The sequence below is a fragment of the Lactuca virosa genome, chromosome 4 (genome assembly GCF_052849685.1).
Source record: "Lactuca virosa cultivar CGN04683 chromosome 4, Lactuca_virosa_CGN04683_v6, whole genome shotgun sequence".
In the NCBI taxonomy this organism is placed as follows: Eukaryota; Viridiplantae; Streptophyta; class Magnoliopsida; order Asterales; family Asteraceae; genus Lactuca; species Lactuca virosa.
Window position 1 is genome coordinate 375,735,456 of NC_136429.1, and position 17,115 is coordinate 375,752,570.

Below are 17,115 nucleotides of genomic sequence, written 5' to 3' on the forward strand. Positions count from 1 at the left end.
GGTATTGACTTTGACTTTGACTTTGACTTTGACCAAGTTGACCCTGAAGGGGGTTATGGGTATGAATTGGTAATTAAAGAGATCTTTCATGTTCATCAGGGTAGGTCGGGCACCCATATATGCCAGACAGGGTAGGATGGGCACCTAGTTATGCCTGGCAGTATGTGATTATGTGGTATAATGGGGGAACTCACTAAGCTTTGTGCTTACACTTTTCAGTTTTGGTTTCAGGTACTTCTTCTTTAAAAGGAAATGAGCCGGCATGATCATAGCGGATCACACCATGTATTCCGCACATGAGATATTTGGGAGTTAAACTCTAATGTTGTTTTATTATGACATGTTTTGATTATTGACATAACGGTTTTGATATGGGATGACATTATTGAAGTTTTCAGACTACTGGTTTTTATAAATACATAATTAAAAATGAAATGTTTGGTCATGAATTTTGGGCTGTTACACATGCCCTCATCACTCATGTACCCATCCTATGATGCCACAACTCAGTTTTATCATCATACTAATCCAAGGATTGAGATACAGTCACCATTCCTCTCACAGTGCAACCTTCTAGGACATAAATCCCATGATGATTCATCTTTCCCTTCATGACTACAAGAGAACCCTTGGAGACTCATACCCAGTCACCCTTTCCAGAATACTTTAGTCCATCCTTTCAGTAATACTTTGCCCAGTACATTTTTGTTGTGCCAGGATGAACATAGAACTTAAACTCGTACGCTTCCTCTAGAAATATCTAAAGAAACCCATTGAAAATTGGAACCCAAACCCTACCACACTTAGTCAATAATTTATGCCTATCATTGATAAAGGTAGCAATCTAACCCCTGATCTTCATTTTCTTCTGGTTCTCCTCCTTGATCAATTCGATCCGTGTCTCTCTAATCAAGTCCAATAGTGGTGAAGTGATTGTCATCCTCAAACATAGGCCTCTGATAGGAGTATTAGCCACCTTATGTGAAAGAACCCCTTTCTCTAATACCTTGACAATATTCTTACTCCAAACATGCTACATGCATATTCATAAATATATTTTACATATATGGTCTTATTACAAAAGACTGGATACAAACCGACTAACGATGTTTTTACAAAGTTTTATATATTACATAACTTCCCAGGAATTTATAAAATAAATACAAAAGCTATAATATTATCTATTCTACATCTTCTTACAGTATATTACTATTTTGGATGCCTATCACCTACAATAGTTAAATACTGAGAGGGATAAGCGGGTGACGCTTAGTGAGTTCAATAATGGTTACAATATACCATTATGCCATATATGTATATATATATATATATATATATATATATATATATATATATATATTTATATAGATATATCAATATGACAGAAGCAAAGAGGGACAAAGAACAACAAAGGCAGATGAGTATCATATGACAGGATTTCCATATCAACGAATAATCTGATTCAAAGATTTACAATAAATGAAATACGACAATTTCAACATGATATACATCAATAAGACTTCAGCCCAAGTGGCACAGAAAATAAACGATTTCTGAATTAACATTTTGCTAGAATATACAGGCTTTCAGCCCTACCTAGCATTCTGCCAATGCTAAATGATGCTTAATCAATCACTTCATGGTCAAAGGCTACATACCAATACCCAAGTAATGCGTAGTCATTCACTTCATAGTCAAAGGTATAGCTCATTATCATAATAACACGGGAAAGCACATTGCACATATAACATATAACATACAAATATCCATATGTTGAACTCACCGTGAAATAACCGAATGATAAAATGATAATTTGGGCAGCACTTCGTCTCTAAAAATGACTTTCTTTGACGAAACCGGTGATTTTTGTTGAAAAATGGACCTTGCGCGGGTAGAGTTTCAACTTGAAAAGATTATTTGCTCGGGTCTTCGACGCGTCGAGACTTGCTTCGGGTGTCGGGGATGTTTCTTAGGCTTCGGGGGGGGGGGTGTTAGGGTAATTTGAGAGAGAGTAGAGGGTGAAAGAGAGGCCAAATTCTAAACAAAATTTGGAGAGTCTCGCTTTCTATTTATAGTAGCGAAAGTCCAGCATTATGTTGGGCGTAATCTTCATGTACGGGGGTTGTACTGCCTTGCGAGGCTCTACGCTCGGCGTTACTACGTACGCTGCGCATACGAAGTGGATCGGCTCGGATACGTCAAGGCTACGACACGTGGCACTCATGCGAAGGAGTAGGGAGGGTGACGGACTCCGGATATCTTACATGAGTACGTTGGCCGTACTTCGGTATGCTGGGCGTACACCTTCGGACCATCCTCGAAGTTTGTGCAATAAACTTCAAAAATTCGTATCTTTCGCATACGGGCTCCGTTTTTTATGTTATTTATCTGCACGCGTAGGTGAAATTATGCTCTAGAACTTTCATTTAGACTTCGTCGGCTAATTTTGACTTCATTTTTAATATTATATTTTTAACGGGCCGGGAGAGGAAATGTCCGTTAAAAATTCATAAATTCTTCATCTGACGTCCGTTTTCATCTGTCTTTTTACCGTTGTACAACTATTGACGAGATCTTCGATTCTCGTTTAGGTTGAATCGGCTAACAATCACTCGATCTTTATTTCGAGTTTCGGGTTGTGTACTACTATGCCGATTCTTAGAAAAATCATAACTTCCTCATACAAAGTCAGATTTGGATGTTATATTTATGAAAATTCTCGGTTTAACGAATACTACCACTTTCATTTAGATCACTTAAGCTAAAAAATAGTTTATCGTAAATTCACTTTTTACGTCATATAACGTCATGCCGGTTCTGTCGCGAAACTTCAATAAGTCATAACTTCTTCGTTATAACTCGAATTTCGATGAGGTTTTAGCCTAACGTTTCTAACGAGATAATTTACAACTTTCAATAAAGTTATTTTTACTTATTTCCAACTTAAATTTCACATTTTCGTTAATTTCAATATTTCACTTTTGATTGGAATCTCATAAAACTTCCAATACTTCCCGAATGATTCTAAACATAGTTTTACTTCAATTCTCATAAAACTATCTTGTTAGAACTCATTTCTCAAAACCATATATTATTTAATAATATTCATTTTTAAACTAACAAAACACGATAACTGAACGTGTATGTTACAAATACCTCCTCCTTTTGAGGATTTCGTCCCCGATATCACAACGGTGTAAACAAATGGGGATATTTCGTTCTTATCTCATTCTTACTTTCCCAAGTATAATTTGGGCCTCAATGGTGATTCCATTTAATAAGCACTAACTCTACTTCTTTATTACGTAGATCAACAGTTCTCTCATATATAATCTTTTCGGGCTCTTCTACATATCTTAATTTATTATCCAGTTTCACCTCGGATAACGGAAATGTTTCATCATATATGCTCAAATATTTATGCAGATAACTCACATGAAACATATCATGAATACCTGCCGAATCTTCAGGCAATTTCCAAGTGGTATGCTTGTTTACCAATTCTCTAGAGATTTTGAAAAGTTCAACAATTCTAGGACTCAATTTTCCTTTCTTCCCAAATCGCATAATGCCTTTCCATGGTGATACCTTCAGTATTACGAATTCATCCACCTGGAGTTCTATAGTTCGTCTTCTCTTTTCTGCATAGGACTTTTGTCGATCCTGGGCCGCTTTTATTCTTTCTTGTATAATTTGAATCTTATCAGTGGTGTCTTGAATTATTTCAGGACCACCAAGGACTTTCTGTCCTACAATACGCCAACATATTGGAGTACGACATTTACGCCCATATAGTGCTTCATATACCTTCAATATATTTTTACTATTTGGATTGTTCTCTCTGTCTGATCACATGTTTGGGGATAATAAGTTGTTTCATCAAAGTATACTTATACGTATTTATCCATTGGAGCTGTTTCAGGCATGACACGAAAATGTGCACTCTTAGTTAGTCGGTCGACAATTACCCAAATGTTATTATTCTGTCTAGCAGTCTTTGGCAATTGGAGCAGCACTAGACATAAAGTCAGTTCAGAATTCTATTTGCCTATCCAAGGGAAGTCTAGGCAAATCGTCGACGAAAACATCAGGATATTCATTAACAATGGGAACATCATTTACAGTTTTTCCTCCCCTCTTTTGAGATATCAACTGTATAGGCTAGATAAGTAGAATACCCCCTCCATATAAGTTTACGAGTTCTTAGGAAAGAGAATATTTTTAAGATTTTAAGTCTTTGTTCACAGTAGACATAAAATAGAATCCTTCTCTTCGATAGGGACGTGTACCATCATTTCGTAACAGAGGAGTCATGTGCGGTTCTTTGACAACCAATTCATGCCGAGAATAATTTCAAATTTGGGCAAGGAGATAGGAATCAGGTTAGAAAGAAAACTATAACCTTCGATTTCTATGATACAATCTCTATAGATTTTATCAGCAAGTAATGATACACTTCCCACAATATTTATATGAAACGGTTGGGCGAGTGAATAGTAAGCAATATGAAAAGAACGCGCAATTTCATGAGACACAAACGAATCTGAGGCATTAGAATCAAATAAGATGTGAGCAGGTCTAGAGTTGACGAAAAATGAACCAGTCACAACTTTCGGGTCCTCGTGTGCCTCCTCTATGATAATCTGAAATGTACGGCCTTTAACTAAATGATTGTCAAACTCTTCAAAATTCTTAATTGATGGCGGTGCTCAAGTTTGCACTCGCTCTTCATTCTCTATTGGGCCTTCGGTCCTAATCTCCAAGTTAAAAACCTAATTATTATTACAGACTCTCGCTCCTTAAATTTGGTTTATAGGCTCAACCCAAGATATGGTCTTCACTTTTGCTACAACAACAACTCGAATGGTCATATTCTAATGACTTTTGATTTATAACGCAAAAGACACACAATGAACCATACCCTTGTTTCTATTTGTCAAACACTATCATAGAAGAAACCTTCCTTCATGTTCTAATGTAATATAATATTTTCACAACATGTAACATTTCTAGCTAATGGTTGCTTAATCCCTTAATGAAGGTTGTTATACTTCTATCGACTACCTCGACCATTTCCTTCTTCAATCTCCCGACTAAAGTTTTGTCACTACTCAAAGCATGGTTCTCTGAAACCAATCAATTCACTTCACAGGTCTATATTAGTCGGACTCGATTCTTTATGACCACTAAGGTCTGAACGAAAGTCATTTCCTTAGTCATCACCGAAACGAAGGTAATGACATACTTGAACAAAAACGGAATCGATTACTAGCTTCTTGGTAACCTTGTGACTTTCCTTGATCTAAGTGTGAGTCTTGTGCTTCCAGTATTATAGGCCTCTACTACTATTCACACCTACTCATACTCTCCCCAAGTATTGTCTCGCAGTTTTCCAAGTCACCATTCAAAAGTTTTCACAAAGAAACATTTCACACCTAAGTGTGTTCAAACAAATATATACAAGAATTTCTCTTAGACTCAACTAGGGATTTCGCATTTCTATCAAACATATCTTGAATTTCTTATACTCGCCTTCTATAATCCTTTTTACGCATATGCTCAATCTAGCATATCCTAATACTTTTCGTAGGTTGATAGGAATTTTACTTCCAAATTCTTCATATAAATTCTTTCTCGGGTAGTGTCTACTCTGCAAAACCCACTATACCAGAATTTACCCTAGTAGTACGGAGACAAACGGTCTCCAACTATCTGCATCATCTTCTAACTCATGCAAGTCACCATGCACATTTATTCATTTCATTATCCTTTCATGACATCTTCATTCCTTTATATGAGAAAATTTCTTCTCATGGCTGTATCTTTTAAGTCTACTTCTTAGGAATCTATCCTAGGAAGTCTGCATTTTTAACTGCATCTCAGCATGTTCTACTAGCTTCGACTTGGTTTTCTGTCATTCCTAACAACAACATCTCTTCTCATACAATACTATGAGTGTATATCTTCTTCAACTATATACTCTACCTTACTCTGACTAGTAAGTTACTCAGCCTTTCACAACCACCCTAATCATGTATGTTAAAGTCGGATTAACACACTATGGAACTTTTATAAGGATGTGATAAAACTCAATTGTCACTCAATATTATTAAATACTAAGTCTGAGCATCTTGTATAGGGTTACATATCAGCTTTTGCCAGATTACTCGAATTGCATTGATATCTTCATTGAATTCTTCCTAATCTTACACAACATAAATTTTTGATATCATCGAAGTATCTATCACCATTTTCAGCTCTTCTAACTCTGTAAGCAATCACTGCTTCAAACCAGTCAATGGTGGAACATCTTCATCGATTATGCCAAAACATTCATCTCATCCGAATGTACTTTAAACACACAACTCCCCTTTCGAAATTGTTATTATTTCATCAAATATAGTTTGAATGTACAACACCACTCTATAGGTATTAATACACTATTTACGGTATCACTTGATAGGTTTTATTTTACGATATCCCTCGACCGTTTATTTATGAAGTTATCGATGTCAACTATCGTAAGTCTTCTTATCACCTCGAAAAGTTTCATGCCAATGGAATAGAAGAAACAGAAACAGTTCTATCGATACATGGATGCTTCGGAAGAGAAAGTGTGACACCATGTATCTCCAAGTCGTGCTCGCGCTTTCGGGTATTTTATTTATCTTTTAGCACATATTAGCATATAAGGCATCTCCCTTAAAGTATGCTAGTGCACACTATAGCAAGTGAGGTATTCAACCTAAAGTATACTAGGCACACATTGTACTATCATTACTTAGCAATTCAAGTTTAAGCCTAGAAATCCTTACAATTCCTAGTTCGTTTAAACTAATGCTCTAAATTTTTTTTGAAGTAGCTTAGTACTTTAAAATAATAAGATTTATCATTATCCAATATCCACTTAATTCTTTCCTATGGTTTGTATCCATATACTCCTAATGAATCCGTTCATATATTGAACTTCAGACGGTTTAAGTCTAAATACCAATCTATGGCATTTAGTTCACTTAAACTACTGCTCTAATACCATGATTGAAAGAACCCCTTTCTCTAATAACTTCACAATATTATTACTCCAAACATGCTACATGCATATTCATAAACATATTTTACATTAATGGTCTTATTACAAAAGACTGGATACAAATCGACTAACGAGGTTTTTACAAAGTTTTATATATTACATAACTTCCCAGGAATTTATACACTAAATACAAAAGCTATAATATTATCTATTCTACATCTTCTTACAGTATATTACTATTCTGGATGCTTATCACCTGCAATAGTTAAACACTGATAGGGATAAGCGGGTGACGCTTAGTGAGTTCAATAACAGTTACAATATAACGTTATGTCATATATATATATATATATATATATATATATATATATATATATATATATATATATATATATATATATATGTGACAGAAGCAAAGAGGGACAAAGAACAACAAAGGCAGATGAGTATCATATGACAGGCTTTCCATATCAACGAATAATCTGATTCAAAGATTTACAATCAATGAAATACGACAATTTCAACATGATATACATCAATAAGACTTCAGCCCAAGTGGCATAGAAAATAAATGATTTCTGAATTAACATTTTGCTAGAATATACAGGCTTTCAGCCCTACCTAGCATTCTGCCAATGCCAAAGTGATGCTTAATCATTCACTTCATGGTCAAAGGTTACATACCAATACCCAAGTGAACCTTAGTCATTCACTTCGTGGTCAAAGGTATAGCTCATTATCATAATAACACGGGAAAGCATATTGCACATATAACACATAACATACAATTGTCCCTATATTGAACTCACCATGAAATAACCGAATGATAAAATGATAATTTGGGCATCAGTTCCTCTCTAAAAATGACTTTCTTTGACGAAACCGGGGATTTTTGTTGAAAACCGGGCCTTGCGCGGGCAGAGTTTCAAATTGAAAAGATTATTTTCTCGGGTCTTCGGTGCGTCGGGACTTGCCTCGGGTGTCGGGGATGTTTCGTAGGCTTCGGGAGGTGTTAGGATAATTTGAGAGAGATTAGGGGGTGAAAGAGAGGCAAAATACTAAACAAAATTCAGAGAGTCTCGATTTCTATTTATACTAGCCGAAATCCAGCATTACGTTGGGCCTAATATTCATGTACGCGGGGCGTACTGCCTTATGAGGCTCTATGCTGGGCGTACGAAGTGGATCATCTCGGACGCGTCAAGGCTACGACACGTGGCACTCGTGCGAAGGAGTAGGGAGGGTGACGGACTCCGGATCTCTTACACGAGTACGCTGGGTGTACTTTGGTACGCTGTGCGTACACCTTCGGACCAGCCTTGAAGTTTGTGCCATAAACTTCAAAAATTCGTATCTTTCGCATACGGGCTCCGTTTTTGATGTTCTTTATATGCACGTGTAGGTGAAATTATGCTCTACAACTTCGTTTAGACTCCGTCGGCTAATTTTGAGTTCATTTTTAATATTATATTTTTAATGGGCCGGGACAGGAAAAGTCTGTTAAGAGTTCATAACTTCTTCATCCGACGTCCGTTTTCGTCTGTCTTTTTACCGTTGTACAATTATTGACGAGATCTTCGATTTTCGTTTAGGTTGTATCGGCTAAAAATCACTCGATCTTTATTTCGAGTTTCGGGTTGTGTACTGCTATGCCGATTCTTAGAAAAATCATAACTTCCTCATACGAAGTCAGATTTGGATGTTCTTTTTATGAAAATTCTCGGTTTAACGAATACTACGACTTTCAGTTAGATCACTTAAGATAAAAAGTAGTTTATCATAAATTCACTTTTTACGTCATATGGCGTCGTGTTGGTTCTGTCGCGAAACTTCAATAAGTCATAACTTCTTCGTTATAACTCGGATTTCGATGAGGTTTTCGCCTAAATGTTTCTAACGAGATAATTTACAAGTCTAAATAACATTATTTTTACTTGTTTCCAACTTAAATTTTACATTTTCGTTAATTTCAATATTTGACTTTTGATTGGAATCTCATAAGACTTCCAATGCTTCCCAAATGATTCTAAACATAGTTTTACCTCATTTCTCATAAAACTATCTTGTTAGAACACAATGCTCAAAAACATATATTATTTAATAATATTCATTTTTAAACTAACAAAACACGATAACTGAACATGTATGTTACATTAAGCCTCAAGGAATCGATTATTCTCGGGTGATACAATATCTCACAGTCCTAATCCTTAACCGCGTCAAGCCACCTATGCCACCTCATATTTAGATTTGGTTGATCCATAAGATATCTCAAACTATTGTGATCCATGTAGATGGTACAAGGGACCCCATATAGATAGTGTCACAAAATCTTGAGGGCAAACACCACCGCCCCCAAATCTAGATCGTATGTAGGATAATTAGCCTCGTGAGGCTATAGATGTTCGGATGCATATGTAATCACCCTACCTCGTATTAGGAGTACTGCTCCTAATACTGTGATCGAAGCATCACATTATATCATGAAGTCCGCGACACCCTCTGGAAGGATGAACATTAGAGCCTCACAAAACTTCTGCTCAGGGTCTCAAATGCCTCCTATTGCTCAGACCCCAATAGAAATCAATACTCTTCTTTTTCAGGCGAGTGATAGGAACAACAATCTTGGAGAAATCTTGAATGAACCTCTTGTAGTAACCATACAATAGAAATCAATACTCTTCTTTTTGGGATTTACGTCCTGTATGCTGAGGGATCGGGCGAGAGATTGGTGGGAGGAGGTTACCGATGAGGTTGGGACGAAGGGTGTGACAATGATGACATGGGATGATTTTGTGCGGAGCTTTGTTCGGGAGTTCGCACCGGCCATTGACGTGCAACAGCTGGTGAGGGAGTTCCAGGACCATCACCAGACTACGGAGTCTGTGGTAGAGATTATAGCCAAGTTCAGAGATAGGGCATTGCTGGTTCCGCCGTACACTGCGGATGAGGAGATGAGGAAGACGAGATATGATTCTATGATGAGGGATGATATCCAAGAGTTAGTGAGCTTTTCAGGGTGCAAGACCCTGAATGGCATGATTGAGAAGGCCCATGAGCGGGAAATCGAGTTGGAGCTCCGGAAAAAGCGGAAGTCGGAGCAGGTTGAGACGACAGTGGGTCAGGCTAAGAAGCCTAAGACCTCTGATCCTCCCAGTAGAGGTCAACAAGGCCGGAGCCGTTGTACCATGTGCGGAAAGCCGCACAGTGGAGCATATCGGGTAGCAGGCTCGGTATGTTATGGTTGTGGCCAACCGAGCCACATGAGCAGGGAGTGCCCCAAGAAGGGCTTGATTTGTTTCCACTGCAACCAGACCGGCCATAAAAAGTCCAATTGTCCGAGGTTGTCTGGTGGAGCAGTGGTGGCGCCATCGCCAACAACCTTGAGGATTACAGATGGCCACCAGGGCAAGGCGGAGGCTCCTGCGGTGAAGAGCAGAGCGTTCCAGTTGACCACAGATGAGGCCCCAATAGGACCAAATGTCGTTACTGATATGTGAATTATTTCTATCTTTATTGCTTTCTTGTTATGCTTATGTTGTTATTGTATTGTATAAGGACCTTTTTGGTCAATGGACGGCGGCTCATGTTCTTTTTGATTCGGGGGCTACCTGATCCTTTGTATCTCTTGCTCTCAACAAGAACTTTCGAGATGCTCTGGGGACTTTGGATTCCCCTTTGGAGGTAGAGATTGCAGATGATCATACTGTGAGCGTTGCAAGTGTATTCCGTAGATGTGTTCTAAACATGTTCGGCGGGAGGTTTCCTATTAACTTGGTACCGATTCCCATGAGGGGATTGAAGGTGATCATCGGGATGGACTGGTTGGAGCCCAATGGTGCCATGATTGATTGTGAGCGGAAGTTGGTGAGAGTTCGAACCCAAAGTGGGGGAGAACTAGTCATCACTGGTGAGAGAGCTTTGTATGGGCCAACTCTCTGTTCATCCGGAAGGGATAGGAGACTTCTTCAGCAGGGTTGCTTGGGGTTTCTGGCTTATGTTTCAGATACATGGATGGAGATTACGTCGGAATTGAGAAGTGTACCCATCATGCGGGATTTTCACGACGTCTTTCCCGAGGAGTTTTCGGGAGTGCCTCCCGAGAGGCAAGTCGAGTTTCAGATTGATTTGATGCCTAGGGCGGTTCCGATAGCCAAGGCGCCATATCGCCTGGCACCGCCTGAGATGTAGGAGTTGTCTACGCAGCTGCAGGAGTTGCTAGACAAGGGTTTTATTCACCCAAGCAGTTCCCCATGGGGAGCACCAATCATGTTCATGAAAAAGAAGGATGGGTCACATAGGATGTGTATCGATTCTCGGGAATTGAACAAGATAACCGTGAAGAACCGTTACCCACTTCCGAGGATCAACAATTTATTTGATCAGCTTCAGGGTGCATCTTGGTTCTCCAAGATTGATCTTAGGTCGGGATACCATCAGATGAGGATCAGGGATGAGGATGTGTAGAAGACAGCCTTCTGGACTCATTATGGGCATTACGAGTGATGGGTTTTAAACACTATAACAACCTTATGGTGCACATACAACCCTAATGCTTTGGATCTAAGTTTTCTCTAATTATACATGCAATATTGTTTTCCAAAGCATGAAGCCTAACTAGCATACGAAATTTGGTATATGAATCATAAAAACTAGTTAGAAGAATACCTCTTGTTGTACCTTGTTGTATTTGGCCTTTAAGAACTTAGCACCTCAAGCGTGATGCATCAAATAGTTCACAAAACACCACCAACAATTGAAGAACTTGAGAGAAAGGTTGGAGGCACTCAAAATCGGCTATAGTTTCTCTAAGAAGACTAGTGTATCCGATTTTAGGCCAAGGGGTTACATATATATCGTGTAGAATTCCAAGGGTTATGTGTAAACTCTAATTCTTACACTAAGGCTTGTAATGGACTACCACTTTATGGATCCTTACATAAGCTTAGCCCATCACTAATAAATCATGGATTATTAGCCCAACCTATATGTATCATTGATTTACACAATCGGCCCCTGTATATTTAATTAGTCTCTTTTGATCACTAAAATAAGTCCAAATTAATTCTTGATCAATACTAATTATATATTATTATTCCTCACGTAATATATTATACTTATAATATAACAATAATTCATAAATAACCACTTTCTCAAATATCCATCCTATCAGATTGTTCTGGTGAATGCAACCCAAAATAGACCATGCTACTCTCGGGTCAAGTACATACCAATTATAGTTATGGGATTAGACACCTAATCCAACAACGAGTTCGTGGTGATACCATTCGGGCTTACCAATTCACCAACAACGTTCATGGATCTCATGAATCGGGTTTGCAGGCCGATGGTAGATCAGTATGTGATTGTTTTCATTGATGATATTCTGGTCTACTCCAAGACCAAGGAGCAGAATGAGCAACATTTGCTAGAGGTGTTGGAGACTTTGAGAAGGGAGAGGCTTTATGCCAAAATTTTCAAATGCTATTTTTGGTTGCGTGAGGTGTAGTTTGTAGGGTACATCATCAATCAGGGTGCCATCTTGGTAGAATCGGCCAAGATCGAGTCTGTGATGCGTTGGGAGGTCCCGAAAAACGCATCCGAGATTCGTAGTTTCTTGGGTCTCGCGGGGTATTATCAGAGATTTATTCACGACTTCTCGAAGATTACAGTGCCTTTGAACAGCCTAAGCAAGAAGAATGTAACCTTTCGACGGGGTTCAGATCAGCAGTTGGTTTTCGATACTTTGAGGCAGAAATTGTGCGAGGCCCCGATTCTTGTATTACCTGAGGGATTGGATAATTTTGTGGTTTATTGCGACACTTCTATATCGGTTTTGGGAGTTGTACTTATGAAGAGAGTGTATGTGATTGCTAACGCCTCGAGGCAGCTGTAGCCTCATAAGGCGTATTACCCCGCGCATGATTTGGAATTGGGGGCGGTGGTGTTTTCCCTCATGATTTGGAGGCACTATTTATACAGGTCCGATGCACCATCTACACTGATCACAAAAGCTTGAAGTATTTGATGGATCAACCAGATTTGAACATGCGACAACGGAGGTAGTTAGATGTGGTGAAAGACTACGACTGTGAGATATTGTATTAGCCTGGGAAGGCCAATGTGGTGGCCGATGCCTTGAGCCGTAAGGCGATGTGCTCACTACTCCAGGATATATGCTTGAGGATGATCATTATTTCACCCTTGTTGGACTTGATCAAGGAGGCTCAGGTATAAGGATTGCAAAAGGAAAATTAGAGGACCGAGCGGATTAGAGGGAAGATTCCATTGTTTATTAGAGACAGTCGGGGACTATTGACTCGGTGTGGTAGGGTTTGGGTTTCCGACAGTTGGAGGGGTGAGGCAGAAGATTTTGGAGGAGGCACATAAGTCCAAGTTTTCTATTTATCCGGGGCCACGAAGATGTACCGAGACTTGAGGTAGAGCTATTGGTGTCCCTGTATGAAGAGGGAGGTTGCTTGGTTTTTCAAGCGGTGTCTGACTAGTAGGAAGGTCAAATCCGAACATCAGAGATCTCACGACAAGGTGCAGCCGTTAGCCATCCCCACGTCGAAATGGGAGGAGATTACTATGGATTTTATCACGAAGCTACCCAGAAGGGCACATGGTGTTGATTCTATATGGGTTATTGTGGATAGACTGACCAAGAGTTACGGGTGTTCGTTTGGATGGATCGGTTTGATCTGATCCAATCAAGTGAATCCAAATTGATTTCGGTTTTCATAATGTTACACCCCTAAACCGGAACGGCGGAAACGTTCGGGGGGCGAAGGACGTCATGTTTAGTATCACAACACATGTATCATAGTAATCAAAGTAACAAGCAACCATTGTATTAACATTAAAGTGTTTACAAAGTATGTGATTCAAAAAAGTTAGACTCCAAAAGTAAATAACAAAAAAAGACATGAAGCTACTATGCTCAATCTTCTGAATCCCAGTGTGCGTACCTGTCTATTGGTTTCCTGAGAATACAAGTTATTTTGAAAGAGTAGATCAACATTTAAGCTGGTGAGTTCATAAGTATTTAGTGATGTAAAGTAAGTTGTAAGTTCTTTTTAGAAAAGTTCGCATGTTCCTCCAGAAAAACCTATATTTCCTGATATGATGAAAGATAAGTAAAAATGGCTCTACAATCCCTTCTATGAGTACAAAATGGATACAAGTTATATAAAACCCAGAGTAAACAAACAATCGATGTGTGAATCTGCCCTAAGCCCACAGCCAAACAAGGAACAAGAAATGAGGCGGAAGTCACACATCCTATTGTTTGTTAGATCTGCGTTGTATATAACCCTGGCGTATTCAGTTGGTACTCACGGAGTTAACTGTAATAGTTCCTTTATATTTGATGAAAACATTCTATAAAAAACCCTTATTTCATTTAGTAAAAATGGTAACCACAATAGCTCCTTCTATAATCACTTAGTTTATACTAGTTATATATAATCTAATATCGAACGGATAGTTAATTGTGTGAATCTGCCCTAAGCCCACAACCAAACAAGGAACAGGAAGTAAGGCGGAAAGCACACATCCAACTACCTATCGGATATTAATTATATATAACCCTGATGTGTAAACTAATGTATTATAGAATTAACCACTAAAGGTCCTTTAAGTTATACTGGTTTAATAAAATGGATTAAACCCTTTTACAGATAAGTTTCTAGTTTTGTCTACCAAATGTTCTATTTGAAAAGTATGTTTTGTACTAGAAAACGATGTATTGAATTTGTATACTATGACCTGACCCATACCTGGTACTCCTTATGATTACTTGGTGTATACTGAATATATATATATATATAGCTAAGATCGAATAGATAGTAGACTGGGTGAATCTTCTCTAAGCCCACAACCAAACAAGGAGCAGGAAATGAAGCGGAAAGCACACATCCTACTGCCTGTCGGATCCGATTAATATATATCCCTGATGTATCTACTGAGGAATCATAAAGTTAGCATTATAGGCCCCTTCTAACTGAATGTACTAAGACTCGACTGTTTTGCTTGTCGTTTGTAATGATGTAAGTTTTCCCTAGTTTATAACTATCTTTACTAGAAAATAGTTTGCATTACCTTTTATGTGAGAATATCACAATATGAATGTAATGGGAAAATGAAGGTATACAGTAGTATTTTATAAAATAACTACTGAAGTACTGAACACCTTAAAACCAGTTTGTTAATTAAGGTTAAAATGTGATGAGGTTGTAACCAAATTGATATGACACGTGTTTAACACGAAGACCTACTGGCGATGAAACTGATGTGACATTTTTCACCCGTAGACTTACAAGTCCCACTATAGCTAGCAGCAAGGTGTGGGGTGTCAATCTTGTATAGATCTATACACAAACTCATGCTCTCCCTCTAGGAGACTCTGGTTAGAAAACGAGACCTAACAAGTATATTGCTAAGCCGTGAAGTAGTGGTTTCACATTATTGTTATCTTGTTCTTGTTATAGTATGTTCTCTCTGTTCTAGCGTATAATATGTTCCTCCTTGTACTAGTTATAGTATGAACTGAACCCCTAAACTATACCTATTATAGTTTACTAGTATGTTTACTTGAACTGTATCTGATTTGTAGAAAAGACTCGATTATCTAATGAGTTATGATTATACTTAAAAAATGGAGTTTTATAAACAATAAAGTAACATAACTTTAAAAGATTTTTGAAATGATTTGATCACTTATAAACACATAAGCAATCTTTTAAAATGATGTTTATCTCAAACATTTACACAATTATCATTGTGTTCAACTTGTATTCCCCCCCTTAAAAGCATTTAAAACATTTAAAAGATTGATTGTAGGGGTATGAACTCACCTTATGTGGGTGATTCAATTGAAGGTTCGCGTAACGATAAGAAGTTCCACGAATGAATTCCTGAGACACAAACGAGTCCTAAATGACATATAATGGCATATATAGGCATGTAATTAGTGTTTAAAACAACTAACATTCAAGGAAACTACCTTAGGGACTAGGAAACACTTGAAATGAAGTGTTAAAATCACATGTGATTGATCAAAGGGAGTTTACGGCCAAAGGAAAGTGTTCGCGGCCCAAATGGATGAATGGTTCATGACCATGTATGAACTCATGAAGGGTTCACGGCCCTATGAAGGGTTCACGGCCGTGAACACCTCAAGCTCATGAAGATGGTGATGAATTTTGCGTAATCAAGGCTAGGATCTACTAGTCTTTCAAGTATGACAAGATTAAGGATGAAACACTTATGTTTTTGAGGCTTTAGAGTGTTCACGGTTGAAGCTTTTTGAGAGAGAATGGATGTGTTCACGGTTGGGACGAGGAGAAATGAGAAGAAAATGAGGTCACTCTAATATATATTGGAGGTGGTTCACGGCCGTGAACCTAGTTTGCGGTCGTGAACACCTTGTGAGTGATTTTATGGTTCGAATTTATCCTCCCGATCTCAAGCTAACTAATCCAAGCATCCATTCATACATTACACTAGGCTCAGAAGCTCTCAAACAGATCCTTAACAGGGCTAAAAGATAGCAGAAACTAATCTGACTTTGATTGAATTATATGGCTTTACAAGATAGAAATTTCGGGTTGTCCCATCATCCCCCCGTTAGATGGAATTTCGTCCCAAAATTAGATTTCTTAGCAGTACTCCTGGGGTCGCGCTTCTTTGAAAAGAAGAATACTTACTCGCAGACCTGGCAACTTTGCGACTCTGCCCCAGGTCGGATACAAGAGTACTCCTGGGGTCGCGCTTCTTTGAAAAGAAGAATACTCCATCTATCATCACCTCGTGTATACAAGTTGTATATAATTAAGATTAGTAAGACGGTCGGATATGCGACTCTGCCCCTGGTCCACAACCAAACAAAGAACAGGAGATAGGGCGGAAACACACATACTAAATCTGCATAATCATAATTATATACCACTCTCGCGTATACACTTAATAGTGATAGGTGGGCTGTATTCATTCTTAGCCTCTATGATTGAACTTGATCTGTTGGACGAGTGGTAGTTCGGGAAGGTCTGCTGAATATACGGCGTTAAGGTTTCGGAGGGCAA